Here is a 22,786-nt window from a genome sequence, read left to right as displayed (position 1 = left end):
TAGGTCCCCGGTTCAATACACAATACATAATATCTCTACAGCAACAACGAGTAATACTTGGTACCTTCTGTGTGGTAGAAAACGGAAGAAACAACCACTGCCTCGCAATTTTCTCCTATTGTGAACGATTGCGTGAATTACAACGAATCGGACTTAGTATTGTTAGTATTGTCTGTACGTCAGAATATACAGAAGAGCAAGCGCTGTCACGCGCTTGTTTCCTAGTGTGGGTAAGATATTAGAGATCAGAAATGAGATCCGTATACTCGCCTTAAGTTCGCCAGCGAGTCCTATAACGTCATCTCCGAACTCGCGGTCCCCATGTGTTCGGAGACTCGACTCGCCTGTCCCCGCCGCTGCCTGTTCAACGGAAAACTCGTCAGGTGAGTCTGTCGCGATTACGTCGAATCTTCCGGGGTAGAATGGAGAGTGAGTTCCTGAGTTCGTGGCTATAGCCAAGGATTCGCACCATTGCCGCTACATACGCAAGCGGCACGCAAGAAGATTATTATGTACCTATACATTGACTCCTCGGTTATCAGCGAATATTGTCCTTTTCGAAACTGCTGTATATTTATTTTAATCTCTATTCAGAGAATATTGAACATTTATGTTGAGATACACATACTCTCAGCACTTTACCGTGTCTGTGATGGCACCACAGGAAAACATTCTATAATTATTGAAATAAGTTTGCAACAGTCCCAGAAAATGTTACAGAAACAATTTGTAGGAAACACAACTCACTGTTAGCCCAAAATGCAAGTTTCATGACCTAAAGAATACAGAAATAGCGTGCATTTTAGTCGCAGGGACATAACAGTGTCGTTTCGCCGCCCAAGTTAGATAGGCACACAAGAGCTTAAATATCTTTAATTATTTGTGGACAATATAATTTTCTTTAATTACAGCAAACGTGACTTTGTGGTTTGTAGTACTGCTTTTTCTAAATTGATATCTTTCTCTAACTGAACATTGATTGAAACAATATAGACAGCACAGCGTTATTCTAAGAGACATTACTTTCGTGATTTGGGGTGCAATAGTTATCCAATGGCATTACTAGAACCTCCAAGAATGTTACTCTTATCAGTTGTGAGCACACACGATTTTTTAAGCTGAACCTCTATGCAGCTAGACGAGAACATTTCTACGGGAACGACAATGAATAATACTCCTTGTGCATTATCGGGAGTTAGCTTTTGGCCCTCTTAGTTGGCATTGCAGCTAGTTCAGGTTTCAGAATTTTTGAGCGTCCACGTTCGGGAAGTGAAAAAGTGAATTCGTAACATCGATATTCAACTCCCGATAGTCAGGGAGCCACAGGATGGACACCTATGCACTTAGGCAACTACCTTCACTCTGATGCAAACAGTGGCTGCCACCTATTGAAACATAAGACAATCTTCTGCCAGATTCCAAGTCGATAACACAATTTTTAGAAATATCATTGCAGTTTCCAGTTTCTCTACGGTTTCGGATTTTGGCATTTCAGTGGCAGCTTGTGGCCGACTAATATTCCTGACGCCTCCAACCCTTCTCTCCTCCTTACCCTGGACGGAATTAGTGTGCCTCATCGGTTTGCGTCTAGAGTAAAAATCATATTTGAGTGCGACAACATTTTCCAAATGTGTGAGTAGCGTGTATCTGAGGCAAGAAGTATCAAACGTGTATTTACCTAGTTGGATAACGGAAACCGCCTAACGGCTACATCAACACTGGGGTAGTCACCAGCCCTCGCCATTTATCCACCAGGAGGATTCGATTCAGGCAAATCTCGTTCCCTGAACCCCAGAAGCGCCACGTCAACATGCTCTGCTACCCAGGCGGACAGTGACGTACATAACGCTGCAGAATATCTGGTGTACAGTGAAAGCGAAGGTGAAACCGAAGAAGAATTATGGGATCTGTTTAATGGAATGAACAGATTTAATGGAACGAACAGATTACAGACTGAGAGTAACTCGAAGAGAGCCGAAAGTAATGAGAAGTAATGAGCAGTACTAGAAATGAGGAAGCGACAAACTTAACATTAGGACTGGTGATCACGAATTAGGTGAAGTTTAGGAATTCTGCTAGCTGGGCAGTAAAATAATCCATGACGAATGGAACAAGGAGGACATAAAAAGCGAACTAGCTCTGGCAAAAGGGACATTCCTGGCTAAGAGGAGTCTACTAGTATGAAACATAGGTCTTAATTTGAGGAAGAAATTTCTGAGAATCTGCGTTTGGAGCACAACGTTTTATGGCAGTGGAACAAAGACTATGGGAAAACCGAAAAAGAAGAGTAAAGAAGCGTTTGATATGTGGTGTTAGAGAGGAATTTTGAAAATTATGTTTGCTCATAAGGTAAGGAACGGGAGGTTCTCTGTAGAATCGGGGAGTAAAGGAATATAAGGAAAGCACTGAAAAGAAGAAGGAGCAAGGTGGTAGAACATGTTAAGATATGACGGAGTAACGGTACTAGAGGGAGCTGCAGAGGTTAAACGCTTTAGAGCAACACAGAGATTTGGATATATCCAGCAAATAATTGATTTAGATTGCAAGAGGTACTCTGATTTGAAAATGTTGGCACAGGAGACAAATTCGTGGCTGGCAACATAAAACATCAAACCAGAGGACTAATACAACTTGCATGGCAAAATACCTCGCTGCTAGTGATACAGAGATGGGACTGGGAGCGGTAGTGAGTTAAGTGGAAGGTGCTGGTCGCGGGCTAGCGTGCCCAGCCAGTGGTTACGCACCCCGCGCGGACTGCCGCCCCAGACTTCCGCCACCGCCCTCGTGCCCAACCCGCCCCCACCTCCTCTGCCGTCGCCCCAGGAGCGAGTCCTCGGCGGAACGACGTGCAGCCTCCCACAATAGGAGCCAGCCCGGCCCTCCGCTCCGTTGAATAATAGATGGCGCGCCGCAGCCGCACACCCCGCCCGTCACTGGGGAAGGCCCGCCAGGATTCCCCGTGCTGACGTCGTCGCAAATGGTCGGCGACTGTCCCGCGGGCTGCGCACGCTACGCTTGCTGCGTGCTGCTGGATACCCTTTCTTGGACCCTGCTCCCCCCCCCCCCCTCCCTTTCACCATCACAGTGAATCGGAACACACAACAACGGTTGTCGTGCAAGGCAAGCGAATCGTCTGGGACAGGTGGAACTCCACAAGCAGAGTGATCAAGATTGCGGTGCTACGCAGTTCATCTACCTTACTTGGTATCTGATAACCAGAGACTTGAAATCGGCAGAATAGATTGAATTTGAAAGTGCATCTGCACGATTTTCATTTTTCTGCAATTTTATGTTGCCATTTCTTTTAAAAAATATATGTGCCTAACTTCCGAAAGAAATGCCTTGTCTTACCATTTTCATTATTATTTACTCTTTTTTATTTAAAACAAGAATTAATGTCAAGTGAGTGTCACTGTAATGAGAGGTAACCGTGTATAATTGTTTTAGATATCGCTTATATTTACTTGGCTCCTATCGGATCATACCTGTTACAAAAACAACAATGAGTGCTGGAGCTAAAAAGTTCTCTCCTTCCGCTGACTAGGATTGTCCCCGTTTGTGTGTTGCACATTCCGTGGATGAACTAGACCAGCGGCTGTCCCGTCTCTTGGACAGTCTTTCGGAAAGCTATTTTACTTGCATTCGTTCGTGTTTACCAATTTTAAAATGGTTTAAATGGCTCTGAGCACCATGGGACTTAACATCTGAGGTCATCAGTCCCCTAGAACTTAGAACTACTTAAACCTAACTAACCTAAGGACATCACACACATCCATGCCCGAGGCAGGATTCGAACCTACGACCGTAGCGGTCGCTCGGTTCCAGACTGAAGCGCCTAGAACCTCTCGGCCACACCGGACGGCTTTCCAATTTTAGATATCCTCGAAGGACCCATCCTTCCCACATGATGCTTAAAATTTCTTTTTCATCTCTTAATCCATTTTTTTCTGTACATTTGTATTACTTACTGTTCACACTTGTCCTTTTGTCCCACATGGTTACTTCTTGGATGTATCTTAGTACCTTCGTTTTCATTGCCTTCAGCTTTTGTATCATCTCTAACATTTCCGCTCTACCATCTACGTCAAAAGAGGACATAATATTGTTTCATACACAGGTTTGTTTCTGCATACAACATTTTGCAGGCATCCGACTACCCTTACTGCTTTGTCACGTGATTTTTTACTTCCGTGATTAGTTCTTTGTAACTGTTCATAACAGTCTCTACATAATTAAAAGTCTTCAGTTGTTCAGTTTACACACCACATACTTCTAATTTACGTCGTGCGGGTGCTTTTGATATTACAATACTCTTAGCTTTTTGGTTGAGATTTCCGTGCTATATTGCGTAACACTTTTTTTAAGCTGATAAAGTAACCACTATAAATTATCCTAATTATTTGCTATCAACACAGCATCATCAGCATAACATATAATACTTACCACTTTATTTTCCATTTTATAGTCTGGTTTCTTTCTTACAACGTCAATTACGTGGTCCGCTATTAAGTTGAACAGGAATGGACTTAATGAATCTCCTAGTCTATCGTTTTAACTAGTAAATTTTCTTCTATGAATCCTTCGTATTAAGTTGAACAGGAATGGACTTAATGAATCTCCTAGTCTATCGTTTTAACTAGTAAATTTTCTTCTATGAATCCTTCCTGTGTTTTAATTCTTGTCTTACATATCTTCTAAGATTTTAACTAAACCCACTGGTACTCTATTGTCGATTAAGATTTAAATTACATTTTTGTAATCACATCATCGGTTCTTGACAGGTCAGCATGGCTTTATTATTGTTCTAAGACTTTCTTTCAGCTCTCATTACGATGTTGTTCTACAACGTAGCTACTTATTGTTGTTCCGCGTTCTGACCTTAACGGTCAAATCGGGCCCAACAGACTTTCGCGTCATACTCTGCCAATGGCGTAATCGATTGCGGTTTGGAGGGGCATGTGATCAGCACACCGCTATCCCGGTCGTTGTCGCGCTTCTTGTCCTTGAAACCGCAACTAAATGGTCGAGGTGCTCCGCTGTTGGCCCCACGAGGCTGAGTGTACCCAATACCCGCACTCCCATGAAACCAACACCCCTGGCAGTACCGGGAATCGAATACAGGCCCTCACATTGAAGTCAGCAGCCCCAGTCACTCACCTATAGAGGTGGAGAAAGACAGCTGGCAACATACCGAAATTTGTTGATCTTTTACGCAGTAAACTGCAAAGTTAAAATAATATTCTCCAACCGGACGCTTTTCCTACGGATGGTAAGATACTTCTCTGTAAGTATGTCAGCACTCCGTGAATTACGAAGAAAGTCATTAGATATTTCAGCATATCAATACAACTAAACACAAAAATGCTTTCGAACGCTAATGGGAAGAATATGTCTTTGCTTCCAATGGCAGTTGCATGATAGACTCGAAAATTACAATGTGCTATCGATTTATGAGAAGCCTTTATTGATGCCGGAATCCCTTTGTGGAAATTACAGAGTCCTGCGTTTAGAATGGTTTGGGGGAAGGCTACTGACGAAACTATGGCCAGTGAGGCATCGATGAAGTAACGAAACTCATTAAAGATGAAGCGAGAAACGAAAAGCGCTCGATTTAGAATGATGTTCCAACTGATCTTAATGTCGTTGTTGGACCATCAAGCTGTCCAGAAGCCGAATCAACAAAAGCATTCCTGCTTCCAGCAGAGTGTCTAGAAAAATTAACAGTTCAACTATGACACAGTTCTTTACCAATTCATTACCATTCATTCAATATGGCAATGTATTATTTTTCATCTCAGACGCTGCACCATTCATCTAAAGGCCTAAGACAACTTTAATAGCGTTTCCAAACATCCTCTATACAGCCTGCATAGCAGTTGGTTTTCACAGTATGTGAGAAGAGATACGAAGTTTGTTTTAGGATATCGAGAAACTGATTTCCAATCTCAAGATCTTTCTGGTTGCACTATATTCCTCTGGATCCTGAAACTGTCATAAAGAGATGGGGGACATTTCCCGGGTATATCGTGGCCATAGCACTGGAGGATGAAGCATCATCAATTGTGCCAGCAACTAAACTTCGAAAGTGACAATATACTTAACTGTCATTGCGGCCGCATTCGGTTTCCTGCCACAAGTGATCTGCCTGTTTTAAGTAACAGGGCAGCCTTTGAAGAAGTCTGTGAAAATTCTGGACGATGCCGGACAAATATTTGAGAGTGTACCAGGGAAATGACGCCCATTACTTAGTGAAGTGTGTAAAATGGAGTATTCGAAGTACACTGATCTTGACAGACTGAGAAACACCTCAAAAATAAACACCTCAAAAATTGTACCAGGTGACAGTATCATTGTAGTAGAAATGGAGCCTACAAAACCTCAGTATCTTAGATTTGCTCCAATACCTCAGAACATGTTGATAGATCATTTCCTCAGATGAAAAACCTTATCTGACAGGACACTCAAAACGACTCCAAAAATTTTTACAAAGCATTTGCATGTCATGTGCAACCAATAAACCGATAAGGCACTGTATCACATACACTTGCAAGAAATATTTCCCATTTTCAATAGCCCCTAAAAGTTGTACGTCAGAAAAGTAATGGCAGTTGTGCAAATTACCGGGTACAAGAAGCAGAGGTAATCATGTTACACAATGGCACCCCATTACATTATGGCGTGGGCTTTTGCGACGACTGCGAATGTACTCTGTCAGAGTTTGTCCTACTCAGAAACAGACCGATCAATAAACCCGTCGCGGTGCAAAACGTGGAAGACGACGTGGTGTCACTCACGTGGCCAGTGTCGCACACGCTGTTCTCGATGGGCTGAGAGCTGAGAAACTGAGAAACTGTCGCTTTGCTGACAGATCGTGGTGCCCCATATTTTTTTTTTTTTTTTTTTTTTTGTCATCAGTCTACTGACTGGTTTGATGCGGCCGCCACGAACTCCTTTCCTGTGCTAACCTCTTCATCTCAGAGGAGCACTTGCAACCTACGTCCTCAATTATTTGCTTGACGTATTCCATTCTCTGTCTTCCTCTACAGTTTTTGCCCTCTACAGCTCCCTCTAGTACCATGGAAGTCATTCCCTCATGTCTTAGCAGATGTCCTATCATCCTGTCCCTTCTCCTTATCAGTGTTTTCCACATATTCCTTTCCTCTCCGATTCTGCGTAGAACCTCCTCATTCCTTACCTTATCAGTCCACCCAATTTTCAACATTCGTCTATAGTACCACATCTCAAAGGCTTCGATTCTCTTCCGTTCCGGTTTTCCCACAGTCCATGCTTCACTACCATACAATGCTGTACTCCAGACGTACACCCTCAGAAATTTCTTCCTCAAATTAAGGCCGGTATTTGATATTAGTAGACTTCTCCTGGCCAGAAATGCCTTTTTTTCCATAGCGAGTCTGCTTTTGATGTCCTCCTTGCTCCGTCCGTCATTGGTTATTTTACTGCCTAGGTAGCAGAATTCCTTAACTTCATTGACTTCGTGACCATCAATCCTGATGTTAAGTTTCTCGCTGTTCTCATTTCTACTACTTCTCATTACCTTCGTCTTTCTCCGATTTACTCTCAAACCATACTCTGTACTCATTAGACTGTTCATTCCGTTCAGCAGACCATTTAATTCTTCTTCACTTTCACTCAGGATAGCAATGTCATCAGCGAATCGTATCATTGATATTCTTTCACCTTGTATTTTAATTCCACTCCTGAACCTTTCTTTTATTTCCATCATTGCTTCCTCGATGTATAATTGAAGAGTAGGGGCGAAAGGCTACAGCCTTGTCTTACACCCTTCTTAATACGAGTACTTCGTTCTTGATCGTCCACTCTTATTATTCCCTCTTGGTTGTAGTACATATCGTATATGACCCGTCTCTCCCCTAGCTTACCCCTACTTTTTTCAGAATCTCGAACAGCTTCACCATTTTATATTGTCGAACGCTTTTTCCAGGTCGACAAATCCTATGAAAGTGTCTTGATTTTTCTTTTGCCTTGTTTCCATTATTACCCGTAACGTCAGTTTTGCCTCTCTCGTACCTTTACTTTTCCTAAAGCCAAACTGATCGTCACCTAGCGCATTCTCAATTTTCTTTTCCATTCTTCTGTGTAATATTCTTGTAAGCAGCTTCGATGCATGAGCTGTTAAGCTGGTTGTGCGATAATTCTCGCACTTGTCAGCTCTTGCCGTCTTCGGAATTGTGTGATGATGCTTTTCCGAAAGTCAGATGGTATGTCGCCAGACTCATATATTATACACACCAACGTGAATAGTCGTTTTGTTGCCACTTCCCCCAATGATTTTAGAAATTCTGATGGAATGTTATCTATCCCTTCTGCCTTATTTGACCGTAAGTCCTCCAAAGCTCTTTTAAATTCCGATTCTAATACTGGATCCCCTATCTCTTCTAAATCGACTCCTATTCATTCTTCTATCACATCAGACAAATCTTCACCCTCATAGAGGCTTTAGTGTATTCTTTCCAGCTATCTGCTCTCTCCTCTGCATTTAACAGTGGATTCCCGTTGCTCTCTTAATGTTACCACCGTTGCTTTTAATGTCACCAAATATTATTTTGACTTTCCTGTATGCTGAGTCTGTCCTTCCAACAATCATATCTTTTTTGACGTCTTGACATTTTTCCTGCAGCCATTTCGTCTTAGCATCCCTGCACTTCCTATTTATTTCATTCCTCAGCCACTTGTATTTCTGTATTCCTGATTTTCCCGGAACATGTCTGTACTTCCTCCTTTCATCAATCAACTGAAGTATTTCTTCTGTTACCCATGGTTTCTTCGCAGCTACCTTCTTTGTACCTATATTTTCCTTTCCAACTTCTGTGATGGCCCTTTTTAGAGATGTCCATTCCTCTTCAACTGTACTGCCTACTGCGCTATTCCTTATTTTTGTATCTATAGCGTTAGAGAACTTCAAACGTATCTCGTTATTGCTTAGTACTTCCGTATCCCACTTCTTTGCGTATTGATTCTTCCTGACTAATGTCTTGAACTTCAGCCTACTCCTCATCACTACAATATTGTGATCTGAGTCTATATCTGCTCCTGGGTACGCTTTACAATCCAGTATCTGATTTCGGAATCTCTGTCTGACCATGATGTAATCTAATTGAAATCTTCCCGTATCTCCCGGCCTTTTCCAAGTATACCTTCTCCTCTTGTGATTCTTGAACAGGGTATTCGCTATTACTAGCTGAAACTTGTTACAGAACTCAATTAGTCTTTCTCCTCTTTCATTCCTTGTCCCAAGCCCATATTCTCCTGTAACCTTTTCTTCTAATCCTTCCCCTACAACTGCATTCCAGTCGCCCATGACTGTTATATTTTCGTCCCCCTTTACATACTGCATTACCCTTTCAATATCCTCATACACTTTCTCTATCTGTTCATCTTCAGCTTGCGACGTCGGCATGTATACCTGAACTATCGTTGTCGGTGTTGGTCTGCTGTCGATTCTGATTAGAACAACCCGGTCACTGAACTGTTCACAGTAACACACCCTCTGCCCTACTTTCCTATGCATAACGAATCCTACACCTGTTATACCATTTTCTGCTGCTGTTGGTATTACCCGATACTCATCTGACCAGAAATCCTTGTCTTCCTTCCACTTCACTTCACTGACCCCTACTCTATCTAGATTGAGCCTTTGCATTTCCCTTCTCAGATTTTCTAGTTTCCCTACCACGTTCAAGCTTCTGACATTCCACGCCCCGACTCGTAGAACGTTATCCTTTCGTTGATTATTCAATCTTTTTCTGATGGTAACCCCCCCACCCCCTTGGCAGTCCCCTCCCGGAGATCCTAATGGGGGACTATTCCGGAATCTTTTGCCAATGGAGAGATCATCATGACATTTCTTCAATTACAGGCCACATGTCCTGTGGATACACGTGCAGTGGTTTCCATTGCCTTCTGCATCCTCATGTCGTTGATCATTGTTGATCCGTCCGCCTTTAGGGGCAATTTCCCACCCCCAGGACAAGAGAGTGACCTGAACCTCTATCCGCACCTCCGCCCTCTTTGACAAGAAAAATGGCTCTGAGCACTATGGGACTCAACTGCTGAGGTCATTAGTCCCCTAGAACTTAGAACTAGTTAAACCTAACTAACCTAAGGACATCACAAACATCCATGCCCGAGGCAGGATTCGAACCTGCGACCGTAGCGGTCTTGCGGTTCCAGACTGCAGCGCCTTTAACCGCACGGCCACTTCGGCCGGCTCCTCTTTGACAAGGCCGTTGGCAGAATGAGGCTGACTTCTTATGCCGGAAGTCTTCGGCCGCCAATGCTGATTATTTATCAATATTTCAGCAGTGGGGGGGATCGAACCCGCGACCGAAGACTTTTTGATTATGAATCAAAGACGCTACCCCTAGACCACGGGTCTCCATACGTCGGACATCGGTCTTCATGCAAGTCCATATAATCTGATTTGTTTCCGTAGAGAAACAGCTGTACCGGCGAGTGTGTGCATTTCAGGCAGTAAAAGGTACAGCAATTAAAATTATGTTTATTGTATATCTAGATTTCGGTCACCATGTGGCCATTCTCAGTACTTTCAGTTTATACTTACTAAGTATAAGTTAAAGCACTAAAACTACTTGTATACGCACATGCACTATTTATATCAGAGACTGAGTGTTGAGTACTGAATCTGATATGAGTATTCCAGTCAGGAATATATACATATACAAGTGCATTTAATGTTTTAACTTATATTTACTGCACTGAAGATGGCCACACAGTGACCTAAATCTAGACATTAAAACATAATTTGCGACTGGTTGCTTTACCTTTCACTACTTAAAATCCATTTAATGGCTGGATTTATGTAATATGGCTGCCCGATGCTGCACGGCCGAGTGAACAGTATGTCGGTCCTCAGCGCACGAGTTTCTTTGGGGCCGTTGTTGTCCCGCATGGCTTTCCCTTTTCAACACTTTGATTGCATACTCCCTGTTCCCAAAATTGTTTCGAGTTCGCAGCAGAAATTTTGCCGGGAGCTCTTACACGTTTTTCACAAAGCCCCGTTCTGTCCCCACGTGATTTCAATAGATTTGGAGCCCTGAAGAAAGACATTCTTGGCCTTCTATTTGCCTCGGAAGAAGAGGCAAACTCAGGAGCACGGTAATGGTTCCGTAGACAACAGCAAACATTTATCCATGAGGCAATTACCACCTGTCTAGTATCGGTAAATCTATTAACAGCTGTGGCTAACGCTCTGGAAATAATAAGCATTTTACTTACTTGTTCCATATGTCGTTTTCATTATACTGATCCTTATACTTCATTCTCAGGGAGAAGTCCAGTATACGGATCCTGAGCAAATGGCAATACTGTCCTCAAAAAAATCTAATGATACATTACACTCTGAAAAATTCTCGGTAAATTATTTAAACGCCATAATATTCGTATTGCACAGTATTTATCATTATTAAATGAGGCATAATACCCGAAGGCAACGCGACCGTTTAATTTTAACGAACATTTATCTTCCATAATTAGCAGAATTAATTCAAAATTCCAACTGGCGCACATTTTAATTACAGTTAATATCTCGTTTTAAAAGTGCTGCTAATGTCTGCGAGTAATCACCATTTCCGGCAGAATATCATGTCTCTATGAGAAGACCCAAACTAGTTCATGCATTGACTTTCGACTAGAGACTGAAAGCAGAAATCGTTATTTCTGATACTGTCCAGGGTGTTGAAGTGTCTCAGAATCTCATGAAGACGACCTAACGACAAGGGATCATATTTTTTCATCATGTTTTTCTCCAGTTTATGCAATTTCAAAGATGTCGAAAATGCTGTAACGAACTTTTCTAGTAGTTAGTTGGGTTCCAATGTGTCGTCACCCATTTTCAGTTGCTTTCGTGGAGTGTGTTAAGTTACTGGAGTACGGAATTCTAGAGCGTAGTGCAACAAGTATATATGACAACTAAGTGTCATAAAATCTGTTGAGAGTTGTGTTGTATCAGAAATAACGTGTATGGCTACTGGAAATATGACGCGAAGACAAAGCGTTAAACATGCTGTACCCTGCAGGCAGATAGCTTCAAATGTCATCATGGGTTTTATTACGAAAAGAGGGAGCAAAGAGGTGTTCCGGTGTAATGCCGCGCGGGTTAACGCGCTGTATCCCGAGCGGGAAGGCGTGCTGGTCTCCGGCACGAATACGCCCGACGGATTAATTTCGATATACTTATATGGACATGCTGTCTGTTCTTTCGGACAGGTAAGAATGTCTCCCACGAGTAATGAATGTGTTGGGGTGGGACACTACGAATGTAGTGTGTGTACGTACAAGGTGAGGATGTGGGATTCACGGGAGGCGTGCGCGAGAGAATCCCTGAAGTCGCACAATCCTCTGTGCCCTTGGTGGCTCAGATGGGAGTCGGCACGGTAACTCAGCGTGTTCGGTCAGAGGCCTGCGTGCTCTCTGTAATAAAAAAAAAAAAAAGAAAAAGAAAAAAAACAGAGTCAAGGAATCAACGATCAACTTGAATGGATGTCTTGTGACATCCACCCAGACCAAACGCAACGAACTATATCGAAAAAAAAAAAAAAAAAAGAAGTTGGGTAGAGCGTCTACCATGTAAGCAGGAGATCCCGGGTTCGAGTCCCGTTGATATATATCAACGCCCATCACCAGCTTAAAATATTAATATAATTCTAATTTAGATTAATTTCGAGGTCCGGTGTGCCGTCCAGCCTGTGGATTCTTTTTAAGGCGGTTTTCCATCTGCCTCGGGAAATACGGGCTGGTTCCCCTTACTCCGTCTCAGTTACACTATGTCGGCGATTGATGCGCAAACACCGTCTACACGTAGTCGTACACAATAATTACTCTATCACGCAAACATTTGGGACTCCGCTCGTCTGGTATGAGACGTGACCCGGGGGAAAGGGGGGGGGGGGGATCTACTGGGGGCCGAACCGCACAATAACCCTGGATTCAGTGTGGGGCGGCTGTGGGTTGGGTTGACTGCTGTGACCTGTTGTGGGGTTGTGAACCGCTGAGGGCTACAGCCTCTTCATCGTTTCTAGGTCTCTGGTTTAAGTACACAATACACACCATCGACAATGTGACACGCTCTCAATCCATTAGATAGAGTGGAGAAGTTAGGAATTCACTGATGTCTATTGACGCACAGTATAATTAACAGACACTCCATGCAACCTTCTCCATTCCCCTTCGACTGGAATTTGCGTCATTCATCAGGATTGCGACCACCTAACTGTTGGTCGAGAATAATCGCTGTCTCAGGCGGGTCTTAGTCAAAATTTTTTGTACATTGTAACAGTAAAGAGATACAAGTGACTGAACCGACGTTTGTACAAGTGTCTAGGAGCATAACATTACCTATGTAACTGGGTCATCAGAAGATTACGTTTCCTCTGACCAGGTTAATTATGTTCGGTTCGATGCAAGCAGACGTCACCATCAAGACCTCTAGGTCTCTTAGCATGGATTAAAACTGTGCCTGTAAACCAATACAGTAATTTGTAGTCCTTCGACTAATTATTCATGGAGTTGTTCGATAGGTCAAATGTAATATTTGTCTGCAAATTAGAGAAGCAGTGTACCGACTCATAAGATATGCAAAAGGTGCATTCATCGTTGTTCGTTGTTCTGTCCAACCTAGTTCTTGCCAGTATTTTTGTAAGTCATCAATTTTCTGACCGGTTGGATGAACATAGAGCCGTGCCAAGACCTATCGATAAATCGTAGCATGTCCTTGAGGCAAAGGTTCTCTTACGTGGAACGTGCAAGCGAGAGGGCGCCCGTCTGCTGGGAAAAGGGGTATTTGACAGTACGGCACTAGGCCACGCGAAGGAAGCTGATAGGCCGTTGAAGACGGACGCGGTGCGATGTTAGGCTCCCAACGCTCCTCGGTCAGATATAGGAGGTCTTGGTCACACAAGACGCGGGGCGTGGACAGTGTGACGCTAGTAGGGACGTCTGGCTGAAACGAAGCAGAGCGGTCCAAAGGGTCTGGTCCATCTGCACTGGCGTCGGCTGTTGGAGGTGCGACATGTTAGAATTACGTCCGTTGATCTTCCCGCCACCGCCACCCAGATCAGTTGTCTTCAACGCCGACTAAGGATCTGGTGAGGACATACTTGGTGTGGAACTACTCGAACTACAGTTCCGTTTCTGTGCTGCATACAAGTGTTGGTCGATGCAGGTTAATTCGACAGCTGGTTCATGGCTCCGCAGTAACGGTTCCCGCCGGAATCGTAACGGTCGCTAGTTGTACTGACGGCAGCCGATATTTGACCAAGTTCTATAGAGTGGTTCTGCTCAGCCTTCCTGTACTGTAAGTGTTCTCGGATTAGCGGTACTTGTGTCCACTCTGATGTATTCTGAATATGTTAGACCATACTGCCCGCGCCTTTCTGGTCGTTAACCTGCGCGACCCGGTCATATTAAAGTTACTGATCATTTTCTGTGCAAGATATTAGTTGTGTGGATTCTGATTTTAACTTTGTATTTGTGCATCCTTAACTGCGAAACTGAGCGGACCGACTTGGTTGGGGACGCTCTGTCGTGTAACTTTCCTACTATTCACTGCAAGATTAAATTGCAAATTAACTGGTAGAAACGTAACACATTCGTCTTGGGGCATGCTTGTTCAAGTTTATAAGTAGTTTCCTAGCACTTTCTGCTATTTTCGTGGGCTCTCTTCTCCCGTTTTAAATTTTGTGGTTAGTGTAACCTGGCCTCTTTCTGGAGCCTTCGCGCGTTTGCTATTCTGGGGAAAGGAGAAGCAGATAACGTCTTCACACTAATTACTCATTGCGATCTTAGCTTGCTCACCTGAAGATTTTGTTTCGTCGATCTGTCCTAAGCTAAACTCAGACCCCATATTGTGGTCTGACCTTTGAATTGATATTTAATTGTTATGTCTATATCTAACACGGTATTTTTTGTGTTATAGACATGTTCTACTCCCGTACTCAACCTAAAGGTCAGTGCAGCCGGTCGGCAGGCCAGTCGGCGCCGGATGTGGTAGAACACTCTTGCCTGGGCGCCTAAGGCTGTTTGCCCTAATTCTGATGTTGCTGTATTTACAATACAACTGTTTTTCTGTAACTGTAATTATATTTTAGCTTTTATGCAGCTCTTGGAGGACTTGATCTATCCGCTTTTGGGTTTCTAATTAGTAAAGGTAATAATCATTCCTAAAAAGTCAACAAACTGCTTATTACCCCTAGTAATAGTTTGAGCAATGATTTCCCATTAGGACTTTGCCAGCCGCTGTGGCAGAGCGGTTCTAGGCGCTCCACTCCGGAACCACGATTCTGCTATGGTCGAAGGTTCGAATCCTGCCTCGGTCATGGATGTGTGTGACGTCCTTATATTAGGTGGGTTTAAGTAGTTCTAAGTCTAGTGGACTGATGACCTCAGATGTTAAGTCCCATAGTGCTTAGAGGCATTTGAACCACTAGGACTTTAGAATAATTATTCAGTTCTTGTTTCAAAGCTGTAACGAAGCCTAAAACCTGTCTGTATTAATCTAAATATTGTTAGCACTATTAAAACTGTATCAAATATTCTGAGATGATAGCGTTTCAATATTGTTATGTAGTTTTAAGTAGTTTTGACTTCTTTTTTACGAATGGTGCTTAATCATTTGGGCTCAGCCCTTACAACCCTTAAGCAATCAATAAATCACAGAAGCATATCAGACATATTCCAATCTCTTCTTTCCCTACAGTTTTTACCCTGCCCATTTCCCTCTAATACCACGGAAGTTATTTCATTGTGTCCTAACACATTTCATGTCATCATACGCCTTCTTGTCACTACTTCTAAAACGTTCCTCTCCTAGCCTTGTTCCTAGCTAACCAAAGAACCTAATTCTCAACATTCTTTCACTGGACCATAATTCAAGTAGATTTTCTTCATTTCTGGTTTTCCCACAGTCCATAATTCACTTCCACGCAACGTTGTGCGCCAGACATAGATTCTCAGAACCATCTTTCGTAAATCAATGCCGGTATTTTATACCACTAGACTTCTTTGGTCCACGGATGCCTTCTTTGCCTGTGATATTCTGCTTTTTATGTTCTCCTTCCAGCGTAAATTGTGCGCAGTTTTGCTTCCAAGGTAGCAGAATTCCTTCTTCTATTTCTTCGTACCTAATTCCGAGTTTCACTTCCTTGCTGATCTCGTTTCCGCTAGTCCCCATTACATTCGTCTGTCTTTGCTTTACTTTCAATCTATAGTATGTGCTTATTAGCTAGTCCATTCCATATAACAAGTCTTGCACTTCTTTCTCATACTCACAGCAATGCCATCAGCGAATTATATTATCAGTATCGTATCATAGAATTTGTATCAGAATCCTGAGCTCTTCGCTAATTTTCGTCATTGCTTCATCAGCGTATGCATTGGACAGTAGGGCCGATGTCCTATGTATCTATAATACACGAGTTGCTCTCTTGCGTCCACCTCTTCATCTCAGAGTGCCACTTGCACACTACGTCCTTCATTATTTGTTGGAAGCATTCCAGTCTCAGCGTTCACTGCTACCTCTAACACCACGGAACTTATCCCTAATATCTGAACAAATAACCCATCATCCTATCGCTTATTGTTATCACTGTCACCGTTAAGGCTGAGGACCTCCTCATTCCTTACCACTCCTAATTTTGAACATCTTTCTGAAGCTAAAGCGACAGATCTCAAATTCTTCTATTCTCTCCGTCTCTATTTGTCACTCAGTCCAGGAGCCCCTACCCTACGGTGCTGTGTTACAAACGTACATTCTCAGCAGTTTCTTCCCCATTTTAAGGCATATGTGACATTCTACCAGACTCCTCTTGCCCAGAAATGCGGGTGCTAATCAGTTTTTTATGTCTTCCTTGCTTTGTGCATCACATGTTATCTATTTCTAAATGTACAAATGAAATGAACTTCTCTTGATATTCATTAGCTCTTGCTTGCATTATGATGTACACCATCAGAATTGACTCTCTGTGATTTTTCTCTCCTAAAGCGAAAGTGATCATAATGCTACGAAGCGTCAGTTTTCTTTGCCGTTCTGTCGTATATAGTTATTGCTGTCGTCATCTTGGATGCAGAGTAGTGAAAAAAGGAGAGTTCCAGCACAGTAAATAGGGTTCTATCTGTGCCAGTGTCGAGAGGCTCAAGGTGAAGGTCCAGATCAGGAGCTAGGTCAAAATCAGGGTCATGCCCCTTCTCCACCTCTCCTCTTCCACTGCTGCCTCCTCTCCCTCCCAAAATGCAAGATGGTGGATCTAGACCCTTTGTATTCCAAGATGTTGTAAATCAGTGGTGGAAGCGGTGTTATGTACACAAATAAATATGGCTCTGAGCGCAATGGCACTATGGGACTTAACATTTGAGGTCATCAGTCCCCTAGAACTTAGAACTACTGAAACCTAACTATCCTAAGGACGTCACACACATCCATTCCCGAGGCAAGATTCGAACCGGAGACCGCAGCGGTCCCGTGGTTCCAGACTGAAGCGCCTAGAAACACTCGGCCACTGTGGCCGGCTGTTATGTACATCTTGGAGACTGATTACCTGTACTACAATTTGGTCGTATTTAATTATTTATTTCTAAGAAATTGCACTGAAGCAAGTAGTGTTGTGAGCGCTACAACAGGAAGCGTCCCTCTGTATCGAGCTTTATTTCATATCTTATAAAGTCAAAGAAGGAAACACTGATATCGGAATGACTTCACCGAAATGGTTTGTAGAGATAAGCAGAGGATCTGCAGGATGGCTTAGCGATGCATCCAATATTGTTTATTACGGACACAGTCCAATAGAACAGCTGAGTGCATAATAATGTTATGCACTGATTTTTGGTCGAGTCAGGAACACACTACGTAAGATGTGTTGTTGGAAGCAGCGTCTATCTCCCAAATATTTCGCTTATCATGCGTTTATGTCATGAAAAACGACATTACATGTTTTTCCATTACGCCAATCGAAAATTAAATTTGGATGATTTTTGGTTATCATAGGAACGTGGATGAGGTACGAGGCCGTTATTGTAGGACAAGATGAAATTGCAATTCTTACTGTCACACAACAATTCACCAGTCAGCGCGGTAGCAATGACATTCTGATGCCTATTACAGGCTGAAACGTTTTCGTTTCTTAATATTGGAGGTCAGCACAACATCACACATGCCAGTACCCCTGCCGACAACAGCCGACTTCTTACCACTCATGTTGCCATACCTATGGTAGTTGAAATCATGCAGCGTGGAGTCAACACTGTGACGAGGCTGCATGATAAGCGAAGTGAATATAAAAGTGATTTTTCCACAATGTGTTCAAATACGCAGTCTGACTCCAGTCTTTTCAGTGTACGATCCTCCTCTCTTTATCGATTTCTCACGTGCTGTCTTAACAGCTGTGCTGTATTTACCTTCTCGCTACAACATGAGTCATATTTTTCTGGTATAGTGTCCTACATATACACCTGGTTTGGGCATCCATAAGTTCTGCCTGAGTGCAAAAATTGCTGAAAACGCTAAGGTGATATCTAAGGAAAGAGCAATAGCTGTGTAGCAAATATCCCTGATCGCCGGGTCTAGGAAAACCGCCTTTGATTAGTAATCGAAACATCCTCGGTCCCGCGTTTGGAACAAGCCACAGTTTAACCTTTGAGTGTTAACCAGCAATGGTGACTCAAGACTTCCGGCGTATAAAGTCATCCTCATTCTGCCAACGGCCTTTTCAAAGAGGTCGGAGGAGCGGACAGAGGTTCAGGTCACTCTCTTGCCTGAGGGGTGGGAAACTGCCCCTAATGGCGGAAGAAACATCAATGATCTACGGCATGAGGATGCAGAAGACAATGGCAATCATTACATATTGTGTAGCCACAGAACATGTGGCCCCTAATTGAAAGAGTGTTATGATGATGTCTCCTTTGCATAAGATTTCGAAATAGTCCCCTATTCGGACCTTTGGGAGGGGGCTGCCAAGGGGGAGGTGACCATGACAAGGAGATTGAATAACCAACGAAAGTATAACGTTCTACGAGTCAAGGCGTGGAATGTCGGAATCTTGAATGTGGCAGGGAAGCTAGAAAATCTGAAAAGGGAAATGAAAAGGCTCATTCCAGATATTGTACGGGTCAATGTAGTTAAATGGAAGGAAGACAAGGATTTCTGGTCTGATGAGTATTGGGTAATATCAGTAGCAGGAGAAAATGGTATAATGGGACTAGGATTCGTTACGAACAGGAAGATGGAGCAGAGAGTGTCTTACGGAAAACAAGTCATCTACAGGGTCGTTCTTATCGGAATCGACAGTAAACCAACACCGACAGCGATAGTTCGGTTATACATACCGACGTCGAACGCTGAGTATGAGGAGATAAAGAAAATATAACAGGAAACTGAAGGGGTAATACATTACATAAAGGGGGGCTAAAATCTAACCATCATGGGGGAATGGAATGCATTTGTAGTGGAAGGAGTAGAAGGAAAGGTTACAGAAGAATATGAGCTTGGGACAAAGAATGAGAGAGGAGAAAGACGAATTGCTGTAATAAATTTCAGATATTAATAGCGAATATTCCGTTCAAGAAACACAGTGGGAGGAGGTAATCTAGGAAAACGCCAAGTGATACTGGAAGATTTCAGTTAGATTACATCATGGTCAGGCAGAGATTCCGAAATCAGATACGCAGGACCAAATATAGACTCCGATCACAATGTAGCAGTGATGAGGATAGGCTGTATTTCAAGAGATTCGTCAGGAAGAACGAATTCGCAAAAAAGAGGGATTATACGGAAGTATTAAGGAAAGACGAGATATGCTTGAAGTTCTCTAAGTCTATAGATACATCAATAAGGAATAGCTAAGTAGCCAGTACAATTGAAGAGGAAAGAACATCTCTAAAATGAGCAATCAGAGAAGTTGGAAAGGAAAACATAGGCTCAAAGAAGTTAACTGCGAAGAAACCATGGGTATCAGAAGAAATCAGTTGATTGATGAAAGAAGGAAGCACAAAAACGTTCTTGTAAATTCAGGAATACAGAAATACAAGTCGCTGAGGAAATAAATAAATAGGAAGTGAGGGAAAATGGCTGGATGAAAAATGTGAAGAAACCGAAAAGGAAATGAATGTTTCAACGACGGACGCAGCATTCAAGAAAGACAAAACAGCCAACTGTGAAACTGAAACCAAAGGTGGTAACATAAATAGTGCAAAGGCGTGGGGGGGGGGGGGGGCACTGTTAAATGCGGAGGAGAGAGCGGATAGGTGGAAAGAACATATCGGAGGCCTCTACGATGGGGAAGATTTGTCGTACATGATAGAAGAAGAAACAGGAGTTGATTTAGAATCAGAATTTGAACGAGCTTTGGAGGACTTGAAAACAAATGAGGTAGGAGGATAGATAACATAGCGCGTTGTGTGTAGAATGTCTGAGACTGGTGACATTTTATCCGATTTTCGGAAAAATATCATCCACACAATTCCGAAGATTGCAAGAGCTAACAAGTGCGAGAATTATCGCACAATCAGCTAAACAGCTCACGTATCCAAGTTACTGACAGGAATAATATACAGAAAAATGGAAAAGACAATCGAGGATGTGTTAGATGACGATCACTTTCGCTTTAGACGAAGGTAGGTAAAGTCACATCTAATGAGTACACAATATGAATTGAGGGTAAATCGAAGAAAGAGAGTAATGAGTAGTAGCAGAAATTATAACAGCTAGAAACTTAACATCAGGATTGATGGTCCCGAAGTAGATGAAGTAAAGAAGTATTGCTACCTAGGCAGGAAAATTACCGTTAACGGACGGAGCAAGGAGGACATAAAAAGTAGACTAACACTGGAAGTCTATTAGTATCAAATATAGGCCTTAAGTTGGGGTAGAAACTTTGGAGAATGTACGTTTGAGCACAGCGTTGTATGGTAGTGAATACGGACTGTGGGAAAACTGGATTTGAAGGGAATTGAGGCATTTGAGATGTGGTGCTACTGACGAATGTTGAAAATTAAGTGGACTGATAAGAGAAGGAATGAAAGGTCCATCGCGGAATCGGAGAGTTAAGGAGATTGTGGAAAACACTGACAAAGAGAAGGGGTAGGATTCTTGGACTTCATTTAAGACATCAGGGAATTACTTCCATGGCACTAGAATTAGCTGTAGAGGGCAAAAGCTGTAGAGGAAGACAGAGAATGGAATACGTTTATCAAATAATTGTGGACGTAAGTTGCAAGTGCTACACTTAGATGAAGATTTGGTTTGTTTCATGTTGTGAACTAAAAGAGAACTGGACCGGTCCCTAGTCTTTAACTTCCGTGCATGTCTGTGTTGTGATTTTGAACAGTGCAAGTTGTGGAATTATGAAAATGTTACCTGATAAAATTAGGCACCAAATCTATCCTAAATTAATGTAACTGTATTTTAATAAGCTTTTACCAAACTAATCATAAACCTAAAACTATATGATGAAGAAACTATCCTGTGAGTGCATTGAACAGTGTTACAATGCGTGACGTCTCAATGCGTGGCCCCTCAATACGAGGCGACACAATTCGTGTCGTCTTAATACGCTACTTGCAGTTCCAGTACACGAAACTAACATTATAAAAATTCTACATTAAGTTTCAAATCGAATTTTTGACTATTATGTAACCAAACTGTGTCTGCGAAAATGCCGTGTGATTTTTCATACACAAATTGACCAAATGACATTCCAAACATTAAAGGACCCATAAAAAAATGGTTCAAATGGCTCTGAGACTGTGGGACTTAACTGGTGTGGTCATCAGTCCCCTAGAACTTAGAACTACTTAAACCTAACTAACCTAAGGACATCACAGACATCCATGCCCGAGACAGGATTCGAACCTGCGACCGTAGCGGTCACGCAGTTCCAGACTGTAGCGCCTAGAACCGGTCGGCCACTCCTGCCGGCAAAGGACCCATACACAAATGTGCCACTAAACTGTAAGAATAAGATTGTCCACTGAAGAAATAACAGCTGAAATGGGATTCATGAAAACTGAGCTTGATATTAATTTTGAAACGCAACGGCTAACTACCAATGATCTTAATATTATGAGTGTAATATTAAACAGATGCTAACAGATTTTCATGGCTTACCTGTGGCAACGGAACTTTGGTACTACGCGATAGTGATGAATATTAAAATCCTCAGCAGGGGCAAACCAGCTGAAGGAAGTGAAAGCACTGTGCACGTGCAATGCAATGGCGTTCAACTATTTTAAGCACATCACTCTTGGGTCAATATGTTCCGCAAAACGAAATTCCGCTACGTACGTAATCAGAAAATAAAATTCGTGAGGAGACGATGATGGAATCTAAACTTCATAAATGATGAAAAACAGACTAGAATAAAAAACTTATAAGGAAATTCTGGGTTATTCCTTAAGAATTACAAACATCTTTAAAAAAAATTCGCGTGTTATTAACAATTACAAATTGTACAGGAGACGTAAATCTATGACTTCTGAGTGCAACCCATGTGAACGGGTAATTTCAGTTGATTTCGTTTCGACAACCACACTGACATGAACTAATAAAGGAGAAGTCCCGCTAAAGCTTTCCCTTCTCCAAACAGGTCATCACTTACTCGCAAGGAAACAATACAGGAACTACATTACCTGAAAATCAAATTAATATAACCAAATCAAATTTCCAACGTTCATCATTCTCTTGGCCACGCGGGATTAGCCGAGCGGTCCAGGGTGCTGCAGTCATGGACTGTGCGGCTGG

This window comes from Schistocerca nitens, chromosome 4 (genome assembly GCF_023898315.1).
Source record: "Schistocerca nitens isolate TAMUIC-IGC-003100 chromosome 4, iqSchNite1.1, whole genome shotgun sequence".
Taxonomy (NCBI): Eukaryota; Metazoa; Arthropoda; class Insecta; order Orthoptera; family Acrididae; genus Schistocerca; species Schistocerca nitens.
The sequence above is the reverse complement of the archived record's forward strand: the minus strand, read 5'-3'. Positions refer to the sequence as shown.